This window comes from Octopus sinensis, linkage group LG4 (genome assembly GCF_006345805.1).
Source record: "Octopus sinensis linkage group LG4, ASM634580v1, whole genome shotgun sequence".
In the NCBI taxonomy this organism is placed as follows: domain Eukaryota; kingdom Metazoa; phylum Mollusca; class Cephalopoda; order Octopoda; family Octopodidae; genus Octopus; species Octopus sinensis.
In genome coordinates, this window is record NC_043000.1 from 40,073,335 (window position 1) to 40,085,834 (window position 12,500).

The window sequence follows — 12,500 nt, forward strand, 5'->3', positions numbered from 1 at the left end:
CAGCATTTAGAAATAAATGCAGCATAATTATAATTAATTAATAAGGGTGAGAGAATTAGATACTAATTTAATAGTATATCCATTCAACACCAAGTGGTCTAGTGCTCCGAGAAACCTGACTTTCATGGGAAACATGTATTTTTAGTGGTTGAAACCTTTTGGATTAACTGGTGCTAGAGTGAGCCATATAGGGACCACTCTCTTATATTTATTTTATTATTATATATATATATATATATATATATGCACATATATATATATAATATGCACATATATATATATATCTATATGCACATATATATATATATATATATATGCACACATATATATGCACATATATATATATATATATATGCACACATATATGCACATATATATATATATATATATATTTATGCACATATATATATATATGCATATATATATATATATATGCACATATATATATATATATGCACATATATATATATATATTATATATATATATATATATATATATTATATATATACATAAATACACACACACACACTCACATATAAGCTAAAGGAGCAAATGATATTCCCAATCCATAAAGGGGGAAGCAGTGCAGATGCCAAAACTATAGGCCTATCTCTCTCATTTCACACATCAGCAAAGTCATGGAATGGATAGTCAGAGGAAAACTAATTGCATTCCTTGAAGAAAGTAACTTGCAGAGTGATACCTAGCATGGCTTTCCACCAGGTAGGAGCTGCCCTACTCAGCTCTTACAACATTATGACTGGATGTTGAGGCAATTACTCAACAACTCAAATGTGGACATAACACACCTTGATTTTACAAAAGCTTTTGACATAGTGGATCATGGTATGATATGCCACAAACTGCGTGATCTTGGCATAGCTGGAAAACTTGGAGAGTGGTTACATGACTTTCTGAAAGATAGAAGTCAAGCACTATTGGCCAATGGAGCCACCTCAATGAAAGCACAAATAGTGAGCGGTGTTCCACAGGGCACTGTCTTGGAACCACTGCATTTCATAGTGGCCCTCTCAGGTATGCTCTCAACTGCCCGGATAGCCACCCTTGCTAACAACACAGACGATACGAAAGTTTTGCAGAAAATATAGAACCCCAGCGATATTGCACATCTGCAACAAGAGTTGGACTCAATTTACAGATGGGTTGGGAATAATAATATGCAGTTTAATGCTGAAAACTTCCAAGCCCTGTGCTACCAGCATCCAAAACTGAATATAAAACTTACAGGGTCCACTGGTCCACAGGGAATTTCAATCCCAGAGCCTAAATCAGTGAGGGACCTGGGAATCAACAATGGTTACGATACCATTACCAGGATGGTGACAAAGTGCAGATGACTGGCTGGATGGATCCTGAAAATATTCAGAACCAGAGATAAAGAAACCATAATGGTCCTGTGGGAGGACATTCATCCTGAGCCACATGGATTACTGCTCCCAGCAATGGTCACCCAACAGTGTAAAATTGATAGTGGACCTTTACGCAATCCAGTGAAGATTCACAAAGAAGATCATTTATTTGCAACTCCTCGGCTATTGGGAAAAGCTGAAACAGCTAAAACTCTACTCCCTGGAGCGAAGGCGGGAGAGGTATGTAGTAATATACATCTGAAAGATCCTGGAAGAAATTGTGCCAAATTTTGGATTTGAAAGCCACACCAATACCAGAACAGGTCAACACTGCATAGTGCCAAAGATTCCAGCAATGCCATCATGCTTCAGGACCAGTTACTGCAACAGCTGCAGTTGCAGGGGCCCACAGATTTTTAATATTCTCCCAAAGAGCCTGAGGAACCTGCCCAATGTTGATGTAGTCATTTTAAAATCAAGGCTGGACCTCTTCCTGCTGAGAGTCCCAGATGAACCTACTTTACGGCAAGAGGTGCAAATGAGGGGGGCTACATCAAACTCCATTCTTCACCAAGTGCCACATATTGGAGGAAGCTTTCAGGAATAACAGTGTAGTAAAATGGCAGCGCATCAGCATGGCCACAGCTCTGAGCTGAAACTACAGAGAAAAAAATATATATATATATGCATAAATATATATATATAATATATATATATATATATATATATATATATATATATATATATATATATATATGCATGAATATATATATATATATATATATATATATATGCATGAATACATACATATATATATATATATATGCATGAATATATATATAATATATATATATATGCATGAATATATATATGTATATATATATATATATATTTATGCATATATGTATATATATATATATATATATAATATATATATATATATATATATATATATATATATACATATATATATATACGTTTAAATATTTGTTGTGCAAGATTTTTTATGTGAAGTCATGTATTGAAACAGATATTGTTATATTTCAGAATGATCATTTTGCCAGTTTAGCCAATAAAAACACACGCACTATATATTTGGTGTTATTTATTTTTTACATTAATCTTAATCTTATTTCGGCCAGAGTTCTTTCGTCACACTCCTGTGACCGCATCAGTGGTCCTTTGTTTTCTTCTTTCTTATTTGTGTCTCTCCTTACTAACCGTCAGCCATTTTGTATTTCTATACAATAATAGAAATACAAAATGGCTGACGGTTAGTAAGGGGAGACACAAATAAGAAAGAAGAAAACAAAGAACCACTGATGAGGTCACAGGAGTGTGACGAAAGAACTCTGGCCGAAATAAGATTAAGATTAATGTAAAAAATAAATAACACCAAATATATAGTGCGTGTGTTTTTATTGGCTAAACTGGCAAAATGACCATTCCGAAATATAACAATATATATATATATATATATATATGCATAAATATATATATATATATGTATACATGCACACACATACATATATATATTTGCATGTACATATGTATGTGCATAAGTATGTTATATACATGTGTGCATAATATAGGTGTTTTTATAGACATTAGATGTATGTGTAGGGGTGTGTAACTTCACCCCACCACTAAGACTGATTAGAAAAATCATTAATTTATATTAATCATATACACCACTTCAATATTTTGAAAAATAAAAAAATTCTCAGGAAACAAAAATAGTGTGAAATCATGTTTTAGGTTCAATCATCATCATCATCATCATCATCATCATTTAATGTCTTTTGTGTATGCTAGCATGGGTTATTAAAAGAAATATTTTTTACACATCTTTAATGGAACTCTACTAGAACCAGACTTTGGATGGCTTTGATGCAACAGTTCTGAGTGAATCTTGTTTCTTGAACTAACCAAAGATTGTCAGTGTGTTTTTATCCAAAATATTATAAATGTATGTTGTATATATTTTATGTATTAATAAACCCAGGCAAGACTGTGCGTGGTTGCTAGTACTATCATCATCATCATTTAACGTTCACCTTCCATATTGGAATTGTGAACAGGGTTCAATGAGCCAAAGGAGCATGCCGTGCCACAATATCTGCTTTGGCATAGTTTCTATGGTTGCATTCCTTTTCTGATGCCAACCACTTAGTGTATTGGATGCTGTTTCTGTGGAACCATCACTAGAGAGGTTGTTGTGCAATTTGAAAGACTAAGAGCTTAATGTGATCCCTATAACTAAAATAGAAAGAGAGAGGGTGCAATGATTCCAGGTAACATGACAGAAGAGGGTAAAGTATGAGGAGAGGAACAGATTTATGATTGTGAGAGAGAGGGAGTGGAGAAAGTAACAGAAGTCACTATTGGAGGAAGGTGTATAGCAGGAACAGGGGAATGGAAAAGGATTAGTGCCAATGGTTAGTGAGAAAAGAAGGAGCAAATTTGATAAGAGTGATGATGTGGGTTGTGTAGGAAAGTCCAAGGTTAGTTTATACCTACTCTTTTATCAAGCAAGACTGTTTCACTGAAGAAGTTTGGGTTCTGTCTTTTTTTCTACTTACTAATACCTTCATATTTGCTAAGTTTAACTTGAGACTTCTTGATTGTAAGTTTAGCTTCCATACCTAGAATATTTTCTCTAATTGCAGTATACATTCATTAATGAGAACTGGATCATCAGAATATAAGAGCTCCTGAACTTTTGTGTGATATTCTGGAGGACTATGGTAAATATAAAAGGGATGAGAAGTGAAATTTGATGGACTCTTCTTTCATGCTGAACTTATTGTGAACTCTTGGTTACTGCATCTTTGTACACAAGGTGCTGAAAAGTTCCTGGCTTTGGGTAAGAGAAAATACAGGAGGATTAGTTAATTATGATTTTATTTCAACATATTCCCCTCACAGATTCATACACTTATTGCAGCAGTCGTTTAGTTTTCCTAAGCCCTGTAAAAGATCTCAGAAGGGCCCCCAACCAGGCCTTTTGTGATACCCTTAAAATCAGGAATGTTTCAGCACCCTGTCCCACTAGCTTGCACAGGCCTCACAAACCATTTGTCTACACCTAGCTTCCATAATAACCCCCAAATTACAGAATGTGGCACTCTGTCAAAGGTCTTCTCCAATCCAATTAATGCCAAGAATAGTAGTTTACTCTTAGCCAAGTATTTCCCCTGCAGTTTCCTCACTAGAAAGATTGCATCTTTGATATCTCTGTTGAGCATGAAGCCAAACTGCACCCCATTTAGTTCACTCTGTTACAGATCAGTTGTGCTATGACTTTTCTTGACCTTCATAATCTAGTCCAGTAATTTGATGTCTATATAATATCCTCTTTCTAATGTTACTTGTTTGCTCTTGTAGTAGTTTACAATGATACTTATTCACTCTCCATTGAATATGGTATTACTTGATTTATTTTCAGGGTGACTATCATATATCTTACCTCACCAGACATGTCACTATCACTGCTGGATCATCAGCTTTCCTTACCTTTGTTTCCTTAATCACTTAATCTACAGCATTCCTGTTAACTTGAATTGCTGGTCTCTCTGTAAGGTTAACATGACATAGCTTGTCTTTATTCCACACTTTATCCACATCTCATATAAGTAATTTTGATGTATCTCCCTTGTCATTCACAGCAATAACACTTGTATCTGAATCAGTTCTGATGCCCCCCCCCCCCAATGACAATGACACTTCAGTTTTATCCAACACTCTTGCAATCCTGAATACCTCACATTTCTAGTCTCCAGGTTGGAGATCATGTGCAAATCTCTTCCTTTTTTGCTTTTCCCTCAGTTATGTATATTTGTCGCCTAGCTGGCTGTTCGCTTCCATCTTCCTTCTTGGCTTTCCAAACCTCTTTTGCAGCCTTATCAACCATATCATTCCACCATCATGTCACTTTCAATTTGGCTGGGATGTTCCATTACCAAATAATCTGGTCTGTAGCTCTAAGCAAGTCATTTCTTAGGAACTCCCAGTTGTCATCTATGTTATAATTACTGAGGTATGTTATAGTTATCTAACTCAGTCATACACATGACAAACTGCAAGTTCTTTTAGCTTCTATGTCTTTCTTCTCTCTACAGTTTTGCCTTTGAGTCTGCCTGGCTCTGACTTTGTAGTCACTGACCACTAATCTTTGTATTTGTGCTGAGTATAGCACTCTTCACCAGGAAACATTTTGGTACATGCAATGGCTTTCCTTTCTTATTTCCTGATGAATATGAGGCGCGCACACACACGCATGTGTATGAGCATTCATATCTTTGTACATATGAGGAAGTGCTGAAAAGCTCCTGACTGTGTAAAAGAAAGTGCAGGAGGATCAGTAAATTATATTTCTCTTTCAGATTCTCACACTTACTGCAGTGGTCCTTCATTTTTTTCTAAGTCCTGTAAAAGAACTCAGAAGGTTGGGCATTCAACCAAGCCTTCCACAATACTCTTAACACCAGACACTTTTCAACATTCCTCGTATATATTGTACGAGGGATGTATGAAAAGTTCTGAGCCTAGCCTAGAAACGGGGCTGCTATATAGCTGAAACAATTTTTTCTCGTAAGTACACTCTTTTTGAGTATTCTTGCTCATTTTCATGATTCTGATATTTTAATTTCTTTTGTTGCAGATTTTTTAATAAACAAGCTTCGAGTTTACAAGGAAAATGGAGAAAACTGAGTATGGTGCTGTCATGAAGTACCTTCATTTGAAAGGCATGACTCCATCAGAAATCCATGAAGATATGGCAAGAACCTTAACAGACAATGCTCCTTCGTATGCAACAGTCAAATGCTGGGTAAATGAATTCAAGCGTGAGTGTGGTAAATGAATTCAAGGGAGAGTGTGGAAGATGATCCCAGACCAGGGAGACTTCCAACTGCAATCACCAAGGACAACCCTGACCTTGCTCTTGGTATGATAATGCAAGATCGCCGAATATCATGTAGTCAAATAGCTGAGAGACTGGGCATCTCAAAAGAAATGCTGAAAGAGCATACAACATTGTAACAAAAGAACTTGGGTTCTCAAAGGTTTCTGCAAGGTGGGTCCCTCGCCTTTTAACTCCTGAACAGAAACGCACCAGATGCACTTTGTCCACGAGCAATCTGGAACTGTTTGAAGTTGATGAAGAGAATTTTCTAGTTTGTTTCATTACTATGGATGAAAGATGGGTTCATCTCTACCAGCCTGAAACCAAAGAACAATCAAAGCAGTGGAAGCACACATCTACTCCTACCTCAAAGAAGGCCAGGGTCATTCTTTAAGCTGGCAAGGTCATGGCGTCCGTTTTTGGGGATTCTCAAGGTGTCTTGCTGATCGATTACCTTGAAAAGGGTCACACCATGATAGGGTTGTATTATTCTCAGCTACTGAAACACCACCGAGAATCAATCAAAGGAAAAAGGCCGAGAATGCTCACCAGAGGAGTCCTTTTTCATCACGACAATGCTCCAGTGCACACCTCAGTGGTTACCATGTCAACAATTCGTGATTGTGGACTTGTTCCTCACCCGCCTTATTCGCCAGGCTTAGCTCCCTCTGACTTTTATCTATTTCCAAAAATGAAAAAAGTCCAGGCTGGTCACCATTTTGCCAGTGACAATGACATCATAGACGCTGTAGGAAGTTTCTTGGAGTCTCGAACAAAAGAGTTCTACGCCGAGATATAGGCAGCAAGCTGGCAGAAACGTTAGCACGCCGGGCGAAATGCATGGCGTATTTCGTTTGCCGTTACGTTCTGAGTTCAAATTCCGCCGAGGTCGACTTTGCCTTTCATCCTTTCGGGGTCGATAAATAAAGTACCAGTTACACATTGGGGTCGATATAATCGACTTAATCCGTTTGTCTGTCTATGTTTGTCTCCTCTGTGTTTAGCCCCTTGTGGGTAGTAAAGAAACAAATATAGGCGCTTCAGCACCGCTGGAAAAAATGTTGAGCCATCGAGGGGGACTATGTTGAAAAATAAATCATCAGAAGTCTTGTACCATGTTTTGATTTTTTGAGGTTCAAGACTTTTCATACACCCCTCGCATATACTTGCAGAAACATTGCACTTCCAGTTTATGTTGAACTGAAAATTATACTGTGGAAATGAATTGGAGTGTATTTGGTATTATAATTAGGAGTATGTGTGTTTGTTAAATTATAATGTTCAATGATAATAAACTATAGGTACATGGCTTAAATTTTGGAGGAGTGGGGGCTATCGATTACATTGACTGGTACTAATTTTTTTTCAATCCTGAAAGGTTGAAAGGCATAGTCAACCATAGGAACATTTGAACTCAGAACACAAATGCTGTTAAGCATTTTGTCTGACGTGATAGTGGCTCTGCCATCTCGCAGCCTTTGTTAAATAATAAAGATAAATCAGAAGTTGTAACGATAGAGTTCTTTAGTTTATTTATACAAAGATACAAAAGGTAACCAAAATTTCTCAAACAAATGAAATAAAACATTGCTTAACTTTTTATTAAATTTTAAAACATTGCTTAAATTTTTATTAAATTTTAATAATTACACTGGTCAATAAAATTAAATGTATTATACTCATTACGAATGCAAACCAACTTTTCAAGATTAATTTTTCATGCTGATTTCAAAATTTTACTCCATTTGTATGCACCATGTACTAGTTTTTCAGTAGAAACATGCAAATATTTACATATTTGTATGTATAAAATCATTAACGTAATAAATAAAGAGATATTATTTTTGGAAAGGAAATGAGTTGATTGAACTAAAAATCATCACTATCTTTCTACAAAGAGTGAATACACAACACATAGGTCAGACAAAACAGAAAACATTAGAACAACAGAGTTAGAAACATTGTGATTTAGATTTCCTGTGGTGTTCCTGTGGTATTCCTTATCTAGTTGATCACGGTAAAGTGTCCAGCATACTGTCTACCAGTATACGAAGTTTAAAATTTTTCAGTTACCTAGAAATTATGTTAAAAACTGCCGTTCAAACAGAAAAGATCCGAACCATCTTCTGCTGTATAGATACACACACACACACACACACATGCACATACATACACACACGCACTCACACACGTCTTAAAATAATTAGCAGGTGTCAAAATTGATTATTTTGTTTTTACTTGGCACCCCATCGTCATACATCTAAAAAGAGGGGAAATGTTTTTCAAATTTCAAAAACGATAAAAGTTGTAGAAGAATAAAAGAGCTACAAAACAACCGAAACACAAAGATAAAAATATTTTTCGTCTTAATTCAAATAAAATCGGAAACAAACGAACAAATTTACCTGACAACGCAATATATTTTGGTTTAGGTATTGTTGTTGTTATTGTTCTTGTTGGGTTTGTTTAGTCTCATGTCGGCTCTGATTGTATCGACCTATATACAAAGTTTTTCTACTCTTGACCATCACGTCCATGTTTTTTCCTTCGATAGACATTAAGAATATTTAGAACTACATTATTCCATGTAACATTCCGTTTTTAAAATGGTATGTGTGATTTGAAAATGATTTCGTAGTTATTTCTAGCAGGTCGAGCGATTTGCTCTCAGCATGATGGGAAGCCCCTACGCATTCAAGTTTAAAACACCGATCTCTGACAAAGTCCTCTAGAAACCCATAAAAAATGGTTTAAACTTTAAGGCCAAAAGAGTAATCTATTATATAAAATCCGTTCTGCGTGTGTGTGTGTGTGTGTGTGTCTTCTAGGATCTCGGGTATCCTCCATCCAATTGCGCTCAAATTTGATAAGTATATACCGACGGTATCAAGGTGTGTACAAATCTTGGAAAAATTACAAAAATCTATTCCAGGTGAGAATGCGATCGATAATGCCGTGGAAACCTGCATTTGTACGCGCAAGTACATCAGCTGTTGCGATCGATACTACGGGTACGCGAGAAAAAGTATCTTTATTTCTTCTTTTGCTGGTGTCTCAAATTTAAGTTAAATCAGTGTTTCTCAAAGGGGAGAAAATTTGGTTTAAATGTTTGACAACTCAGCACCGTCCATTGCACGGGGGCGTTTTGCTCGTTTACCATAAGATGAAAATCGCATTTGCATTTATGAAATTAAAGAGTGAGACAAGCCATCGCAAATCCTTATTCATTTGCAGTTTGCTCCTTTTATCTGTGTGTGTGTGTTTGTCACCCACCTCCGCTTGACAACCGGTGTTGGTGTGTTTACATCCCCGTAATTTAACGGTTTGGCGAACGAGTCCGATAAACAAAAATCCCAGGCTTAAAAATAATAAAAGCACTGGAGTTGATTCATTCGACTAAGAATACTTAAAGATGATGCCCCAGCATGGCCGTAATCTAATTACTGAAACAAGTAAAGATAAACGATAAAAGTCATCTACTCATGTACATACATACATACATACATACATACTTACATACACCCACAAATATATGTAACACCATAGCAATATTTCCACCGATGAGACTTAAAAAGTAAGAAAGCTATTTTTATTTTCTTATATTGTAATAAGAAAAATTACTATTCTAAACATATTATGTTATTGACTCAATGAATAAGGTTATTGACGTTGTTGACTTATGGTATATATTATACGCCACGGTTAACAAGCCGGGCGAAGAGACTCGAACTGCGCACATATTACTTACCAGGCAGTCTGCCGATTACGACACAGTGTACCAGTCATTCCATCAGATTCAAATAAATAGTATAGAAAGCGTTTTATACTATTGTATCTCTACAAGATAATTCACCAATCACTTAACGCTAGCGGCATAGGTAATTTTCATAATGTACAACATAGCGAGATGCCCTATCTTGGATGAATGTCTGCGACGAGAAATAACCATATTAAAAATTTACTCCTATGATGTTTATGCACGACGGTGTGCCAGAAAAGTTCCTGGCTTTAAGGGTATCGCGAAAGGCATTGTTGGTGGCCTAACCCTCCAAGTTCATTTTTCAGGGCTTAGAAAAACTGAAGATCCACTGCAATAAGTGTGTGAGTCTGAATAAAATCATAATTAAATGATCCCCCTGTATTTTCTTTTACCCAAAGCCAGGAACTTTTCAGTACCCCTTCGTAATTAATATTAATAGCATAAAGGCAGCGCGTTGGCAGAATCGTTAGCACGCCGACATAATGCTCAGTAGCATTTACGTCTGTAGTGATCCTATATAACGGTGCGCGCACGCGCACCGTCCATTTCTATTTCGCGCGTGCGGTGTTGGTGCCTTCACCAAGGCAGAGAGGAAGGGCCCTCTCGCGCATGCGCGAAGCCCCGGAAGAAGGACCATTTGCCTACGTGGCAGTTAGCCGAGGCAAGGGGATCGTAGGACGTTGACCACTAGCGTCCAGCAGCAGTCATTGACTTGAGACAAAGCGACCGAAGGCAACGGACGTATATTTTCTCGCTGTCCATATTTGATAGCAGTCGGCCGAAGGCTTTTAACCAAATTGTTGCAGACAACATCATCTTCTTCTTTCCGGACGCCATCTTTGACCAGTGTCGTTAGCATTTGAACACTGTAGATTCTACAGCGATATAGTTCAGCTCTGACACATCTATACCAAAGGGATACCCAGATATACCACTTATTTGTTACTGTCATAAGAGAATAAAGTAGATATATATATTTTACGTCTGCGTCTTGTTGTTTTTGACTGGTAGAATCTGGATTATTAAAGCAACGGAAAGTGATTGCTTCTCGCACCCCCAAAAGGTCCAGAGAAGATATTCACTAGTCGTTACACTGGTGACCCCGACGTGATTCTGGTCTAAAACCAGAGATCACTTAACAACAAAGAAATCCAGTTTTCTGCCAGGTCGGAACACGATTTAACTCTACGCAGTCATCATCTTTCGACGATTTGTTTCCGGTCCCCTCGGACAGTTATAGAAGGAGCCTTTTTTATTCTTCAACATAATGACGGACGCCATCATATCATCGATGCTTTTTCTCTGCCTTCGTCATCATCATCGTCGTCTTAGAACTTCACGTCGTCGTTATCTTCGTCGCCATCACCACTAAGAACAATGTTTCTCAAGTCCACTACAGTCGCCTTCCACCACCACCGTTGCCTTTCAACACCGTCGACACAATAAGATGTAAATAGCAACTCGCGGAAGTTTAGCCCACTTGCTGTTTGTGCATGGCACACCGGAATTAACAGCACCAGCACTATCTGCGAAATTCTTCTGTTCCAGTTAACCTGTCACAGCATTGAAGCCACAACCGCTACACGATATGTGTTCAACCGGCATCTGCATTTGTGATTTCAACATTCTGTTACAGAACGAACTGCTATTGTGCATCAGGCTATTGGAGACTGGTAAATTAACTCCATTGTCTGAGATAGCCCTGAGAGACATTTTTCTATGCGCTGTATTTTAATTTTTGCTCGCATTCACCTTGTATGTATTTCTGTCGCACACACGTACACACACATAAATGCTATCTCTCTCACATACATACGTCACACATGCTTTTCTCGCTTGTTTTTTTCCATGCTAAATTTGCCTTTTGTGGACACACCTCATTTCTATAGACCCTAGGGGTCACGTATACATAGAGAGGGTTGTTTGTCCATTATAACGCGCCGGCATGCCATACTTTTGTTCCTGTACGAACGAGGCATATAATCGCTCAACCACTGGCATATTCATTGCTGTTTTTTCGGTCTGGCAAGCCCTATTGCATTTCATGCGCATTTGCTCCGCACGTGTACTGCCTTGTTTTTGCAACACGTTTGCGTTAGCTTAATTCTTTTCCCGACTCATAGAACGTCGGATGTTCACATGCGCTGCGCCTATGTATAGGCGTAATTTTTTCCCTGTTAGACCCCTGTTGGTCACGTAATTAACAGAGAAAATTATCTGTGTCGCGCATCACACCAGCATGCTTGCACTGTCGCCTTTTGTGTTACTGGCGATCTATCTGTCGGTTCCATTTCCTCTCCTGCAGCAATTGACTTAACTGCTATTTCGCAGGATCAACTACCTTTAGAGAAGTTGGATTTAATTTCGCCTAGGTTCATTAACTGTGAGTTTGCTTTCCTTCAGCGGAAGGCTCTATACTTTGTGACGTATCCACCTTCACGCATGCACCTTTGATCTTTGCTC